Here is a 5,653-nt window from a genome sequence, read left to right as displayed (position 1 = left end):
TTTTGTGACTTACTTTTCACTTAGCATACTGTTTTTGAGGTCCATCCATATTGTAGCAGGTATCAGCACTTCATTTCTTTTTATGGCTGAAAAATATTACATATGAATATACAACGATTAGTTTATCCATTCATGTGTTGATGGACATTTGGGTTGTTTCCATGAACATTCATTTACAATTTTTGTTTGAACACCTGTTTTCAATTATTGTGGATATATACCTAGGAGCAGAATTGCCTAGTTACATGTAATTGTGCATTTAACTTTGTAAGGAACCAAAACTTGTTTTCAGTGAAGGGTTTTTGGTCAGAGAAAGCACCTGATATAATTTATGATTTAAAAGATTATTTTTAGTGCTATGAGGAGAATAGTTTTCAGAGGATCAAGGCAGAAGCAATGAAACAATTCAGAATTTAACTTCAGTCATCTTCCTTGAAGCAGCATATAAGCAATGGAGAATAGAGAGAAGTGTTCCAATTTAGGGTATTAAGGAAGAGCCATCAAGATTTGTTGATGGTTTAGACATGAGGGAAAGAAAGGTTGTAAGGATGATTGTAAAATATCTGGCTTAAGGAATTAGAAGATATTGACCAATATTTTATAAAAGGGAACTTGTGAAGTACTAGGTTTAGGGGATATAAACAAAGGTTCATCGTTGTATATCTTAAATTAGCAATATCTCCTCAACATCTGTATCAGATACCTATAAATATGTAACAAACTGCTAACCACAAAACTTTGTGGTTTATTTAGTTATGAATCTTTGTGTTATCAACTGGGTCTGAGTTCAGTCAAGTGGTTCACAGGCTTCATTTGGGGTCACTTGTAGCTGCAATAGGCTAGTGGATTAATTGGGGCTGGTTGACCTACGGTACCTCAGATGGGATGGATCATTCTCCTCCACATGGTCTTGTCCTCCAACAGACTATCCCAGGCTTTTTTTTTTTTTTTTTAAGATTTTATTTATTTACTTTGGGAGAGACAGAAAGAGTGAGTGAGAGCACAAGCAGGGGGAGGGGCAGAGGGAAAGGGTAAAGCAGACTCCCCGCGGAGCAGGGAGCCGGATGCGGGGCTGGATCCCAGGACGCTGGGATCATGACCTGAGCCGAAGGCAGACGCTTAACAGACTGAGCCACCCAGGCGCTCTGATCCCAGGGATTTTTATGTGGAAATTTCAGGGCAAGAAAAGAGAATGGAAACTGCAAGTTCCTTTGAGTTCTTGGCTCGCATCGTATATAATGTCACTTATACTGCATGCGACTGGTCAATGAAGTCACAGGTTCAACCAAGATTCAGTGGGGCAGAGAAGAGTCAACCTCTTGATGGGACCATCAGCATCACATTGCAAAGATGTATATAAAGCAAGGGTAGAATCAGTGGCTTTTTAAAAATAGTCTAATCTATCACACCGTCAAAGTTGAGATATTGAAAACATAATCAGTCACAAGTTCCTGAAGTTCAGGAGGGAAGACTGGGCTGACAAGTGAATGGAGATTGATGAAAAGATTCTTTCCAAATGCTGATCCCTGATGTCTGAAAATTTAAAAAACAATGAAATAAAGAGGAAACAGAAAAGTGAATCAGAAGGATCTATCAGTAAGGTAAGAGGAGACCACCTAAAAGTTGTGTTCAGGAAGTTAAATTTGGCATTGAAATACACCAAAGGTGACTGTGCATGTGTTGTTTATGCAGTACATAGTAGCTTTTCTGACAGCTAAGTATCTTTGAAGTTACCTGACCAACATAGTGACTGTTTTCTCTCTAGCCCTAGGCTGAGAGAGGGACAGGAGTTTATGTGACTACCAAAATTCTTCCTGTACCAAGCTCATTAAAAGATCTGAACTTCCATTAATATCCAGGGAAAGTAGGCCAGAAATTGTCTGCAATGCTAATGGGAGCTATGAATTTGAATGTTCATTGAAGTAATAAGGCCATGGGTTTTAAACAGTGGTAAAACTCAGTGGCAAGGGCAATTGAAAGACATTCACCTTATAACTATGTTGAAAAGCATAATATTTATTAAACATCTTCCTATTCATAAAGTTGTTGTAGGTCCTCACAATTACACGAAATTGAATGAAGCACTTGATCATGTTTTTCAATGAGTTGCCATTTAAATAAGACTTCATAGATAAGATAATAAATTGTATAAATCGCTAATGAGAAGAGTGATCATATTCATACAGAGACATATCTATGCAAATCGTGGAAAGATATGCTTAGTAATAGAGTACAGAAGAGAAGGCATAGTAAAAAAAAAAAAAAAAAGAGTAAGCACCGGGGGGCCAGAGCAAAATCCTTACCAATTAGTAGTGTCTATAAACAAGTCTCTTAGTCTAATAAAAACATCAGCTGCTATTTATGGTTTTTACAATGTTTGGAGCACCATTCTAAGTACATCCATATCAATTTACTTAGTACTTAGTACTCACAACAATCAATAAGACATTCTTTTGTGCCTGTACCATATGCGATTGGCCCACTTGTATTCAGCGCACTTGGCCAGCACCCACCTCCCACAAATGCCTGCTTTGGTGGCTCTCTGCTTTCCTGCCTCCCAGGCTTCCTCTGAAGTCTTAGAGCCACTCAACCCGCATGCAGACACAGAGCAGTCCTCAACCAATGGGGGACAGGAGTCAGTGGATAAATACCTCAGCTTTCCTCCCTTTGGAGGAATCATTTTGAGATGCATTCTATGGAGTCCCCTGCACAATTCCCAGAACAATTGAGTTTTAGTTGTCCTCCAGGGAAACTAGCTTAGAGATGCATCTTTCATTACCTTTTCTTCTCTTACTATTTCATTGCTCACTGCTTTCTGTGATTACCTTCCAGATTAACTGTATCCAAATCCATGTCTCAGGCACTGTTTGTGGAGAACCCAGACTAACCCAAACAAATTGTTCTGCACTTTAACAGATATAAAAAGGAGCTTATAAACATTTAAGAACTTGATCAAAATCATCTACAGAAATTATTAGAATCCAGATTGGCCCCTAATCTTCCAGCATTAAACAATACTGAATCTCTCAGAATCAAGGGTTTCATGATTTAATTTTTACAGACAAATAAAATATTTATAGACCCCACTGTGAGATTCTATGATTCCAAATTATAATTTCTTATGCATAAAAAAAGGAAAATATATTTCCTTGATAAGAAATTAAGACCTAGAACATTAAATATTCTGGGACAGAAAAGCTCTTATTTCCCTACTCTTCTCAAAATAAGTTATCAAAGGAATATTCTATTAATCTGAATGTTTTACTGCAATAGATAATGCATTGAAAGACCCTGATTTTAGGATTTGTAAAAGGTTTTCTTTGCAATCTCTAACTCTTGGTTAAGATCCTTCCTCCTGGATTTACAGGGACTTAGATGACAATTATAGCCTGCACTTATATGCAATTTCATTGTTTAAAGTGCTTGCACACATGTTATTTCCCTTAACTGTTACAACAACATTATGAGGTACATGAAATCATTTTACAGATGAGGAAACTTAATGGCAGTGATTGAATCTTGCCCACACTAATGTACTTGGCATATAGCAGAACCAGGTAATGAATCCACATCTTCTTATAACCCAAGGCAGGGCTTTGTCTCCTGTAGCATTGATTATTATGTCTCCTATTAGCATTGATCCTGAAGACTTTGATTATGGCCAATGCTGAGGAAAATGGTAAGGAATAAACTCTCTGGGTGGGCCATATGGAAAGGAGATGGTTTAAGTGAGTTTATAAATAGCTACTTCCTATGAATTGGAGTCTTTTATTCTCTGCATTTCCAAAGTCCATGTAGATGCATGGAGAAATTGGGTTCTAATAGAAGTTACAGAAAAGAAACATAGTGTTGCATTACCAAGTACTCACGTTTTAGACCCTGACAGGAATAGGCAATTATTCAACTCGACTGGAAATGCCTACCCCTTGTAGTTCTTCAGTCTCGCCTCACCCTCAGTTTGTTAATCTTTAAAGTGATACTGATAATGTTGTTTCAAATAAGTATAAATATGAACTTAACTTGAAACCATAAAACAGAGTCAAATCATAAATGGCTGTGGTCACCTTTTGCTAATTTCTAGCTTCTGGTTCTCAACATACATGAAAAGGAGAAAACAAGAATCTGTGTATGATTACTTCACATTGGTCCTTTCTTAAAAGTCAGTGAAATCATTTTTAAATTAGTTTTTTTCAGTCTTTTATATCTGCATGACATTTTCATGTGATATTAACAAGCCAACAATACCTACTCTGATCTATAATACCCCAAGTTCTGTTCTAATCTGTTGACACCATGTCTTCTTTTTTTTTTCTACAAGTTACTGATACCTTTTAAAACATTTATTTAGGTAAAATACACATAACATAATATTGTCATCTCAACTATTTATAAATTTATAGTTCAGTGCAGTTAAATACATTCACATTATTGTGTAACCATCACCACAGTCCATCCCCATAAACCCTTTCATTCTGCAAAATCAATACTTTATACCTATTAGACAAAAGCTCCTCTTCTCCCCTCTCATCAGTCCCTGACAAGCACCATTCTACTTTCTGTCTCTGAATTTGACTACTCCAAATACCTCATATAAGTGAAATCATGCAGTATTTATCTTTTTGTGACTGACTTATTTCACTTAGCATTATGTCCTCTAGGTTCATCCCACATTGAAGCATGTATCAAAGTTTCCTCCCTTTCTTTTAGAGCTAAATAATATTCTACGGTATGTATAAACCACATTTTGTGTATCCATTTATCCATTGATGATCCTTGGATTGCTTCAACCTCATGGCTATTGTCACTGCTCTGAACTTTGTTGTATAAATATCTCTTCTAGATCCTCCTTTCAGGTTTTTGGATATAGAAGTAGAATTGCTGGATCATTTAGTAGATCTATTTTAATTTTTTGAGAAAACTCCATGCTATTTTCCAGAAAAGAGGTTGCACCTTTTTTCATTCCTACTGACAGTACACAGGAGGCATGAGGTGCCTGCTCATTATAGTTTTGATTTGCAATTACCTAATAATTACTAATGTTAAGTATCTTCACAGGCTTGTTGGCCATTTGTATATCATTTTTGGAGAAATCTCTATACATCTCCTTTGCCCATTTTTAAAAATATGGAATATTTCATGTGTTTGCATGTTGTCTTTGCACCAGAGCATGTTAATCTCTGTATCTTTCTAATTTTAGTGTATGTGCTGCCAAAGCAAGCGCCTAAGTTGTTGATTCTTAATTTGAAATTTTAGTGTTTCATTAACACATTTTCCTCTTCCCAACAAACCACCATCCCTCTCTATGCACCTACACTCAACAATTTTTTCCATAAAAAATATAAAAGAAGATTTGCATATATTCTTAAACTTATTTCTTTTTACGTGCAAGTTATTGCCTCTTTCCATTGATTGATTACTGATAGTCTTTGAGTTTTGTTTTGCTTTGTTTTGTACTTTTTCATGTCCCTAGGTTTAGGGAAGTAGAAAATTTAAAGGTCTGACTTAATGATGCCACGTTAAACAGCCTGATCAAGGTAGAGATGAAAAGGAGCAATATTTCAACCTTGCATCTAAAGGGGATATTAATCTTGCTCTTTTTTAAAATTTTTAATCAGAAGTTCCTAATTTTCTCACCATTGATGTAAAGATCATT

General features: G+C 36.1%; 1 non-coding gene across 1 annotated transcript; it reads right to left on the bottom strand.

The window, feature by feature from the left end:
• Positions 1-5,118: 5,118 nt before the first annotated feature.
• LOC118542302 (U6 spliceosomal RNA) lies at positions 5,119-5,221 on the bottom strand. Its single transcript, XR_004920517.1, has one exon. It is a non-coding gene; the product is annotated as a U6 spliceosomal RNA (small nuclear RNA).
• Positions 5,222-5,653: the final 432 nt, after the last annotated feature.

Source organism: Halichoerus grypus, chromosome 1, assembly GCF_964656455.1.
Source record: "Halichoerus grypus chromosome 1, mHalGry1.hap1.1, whole genome shotgun sequence".
Taxonomy (NCBI): Eukaryota; Metazoa; Chordata; class Mammalia; order Carnivora; family Phocidae; genus Halichoerus; species Halichoerus grypus.
The sequence above is the reverse complement of the archived record's forward strand: the minus strand, read 5'-3'. Positions and strand labels throughout refer to the sequence as shown.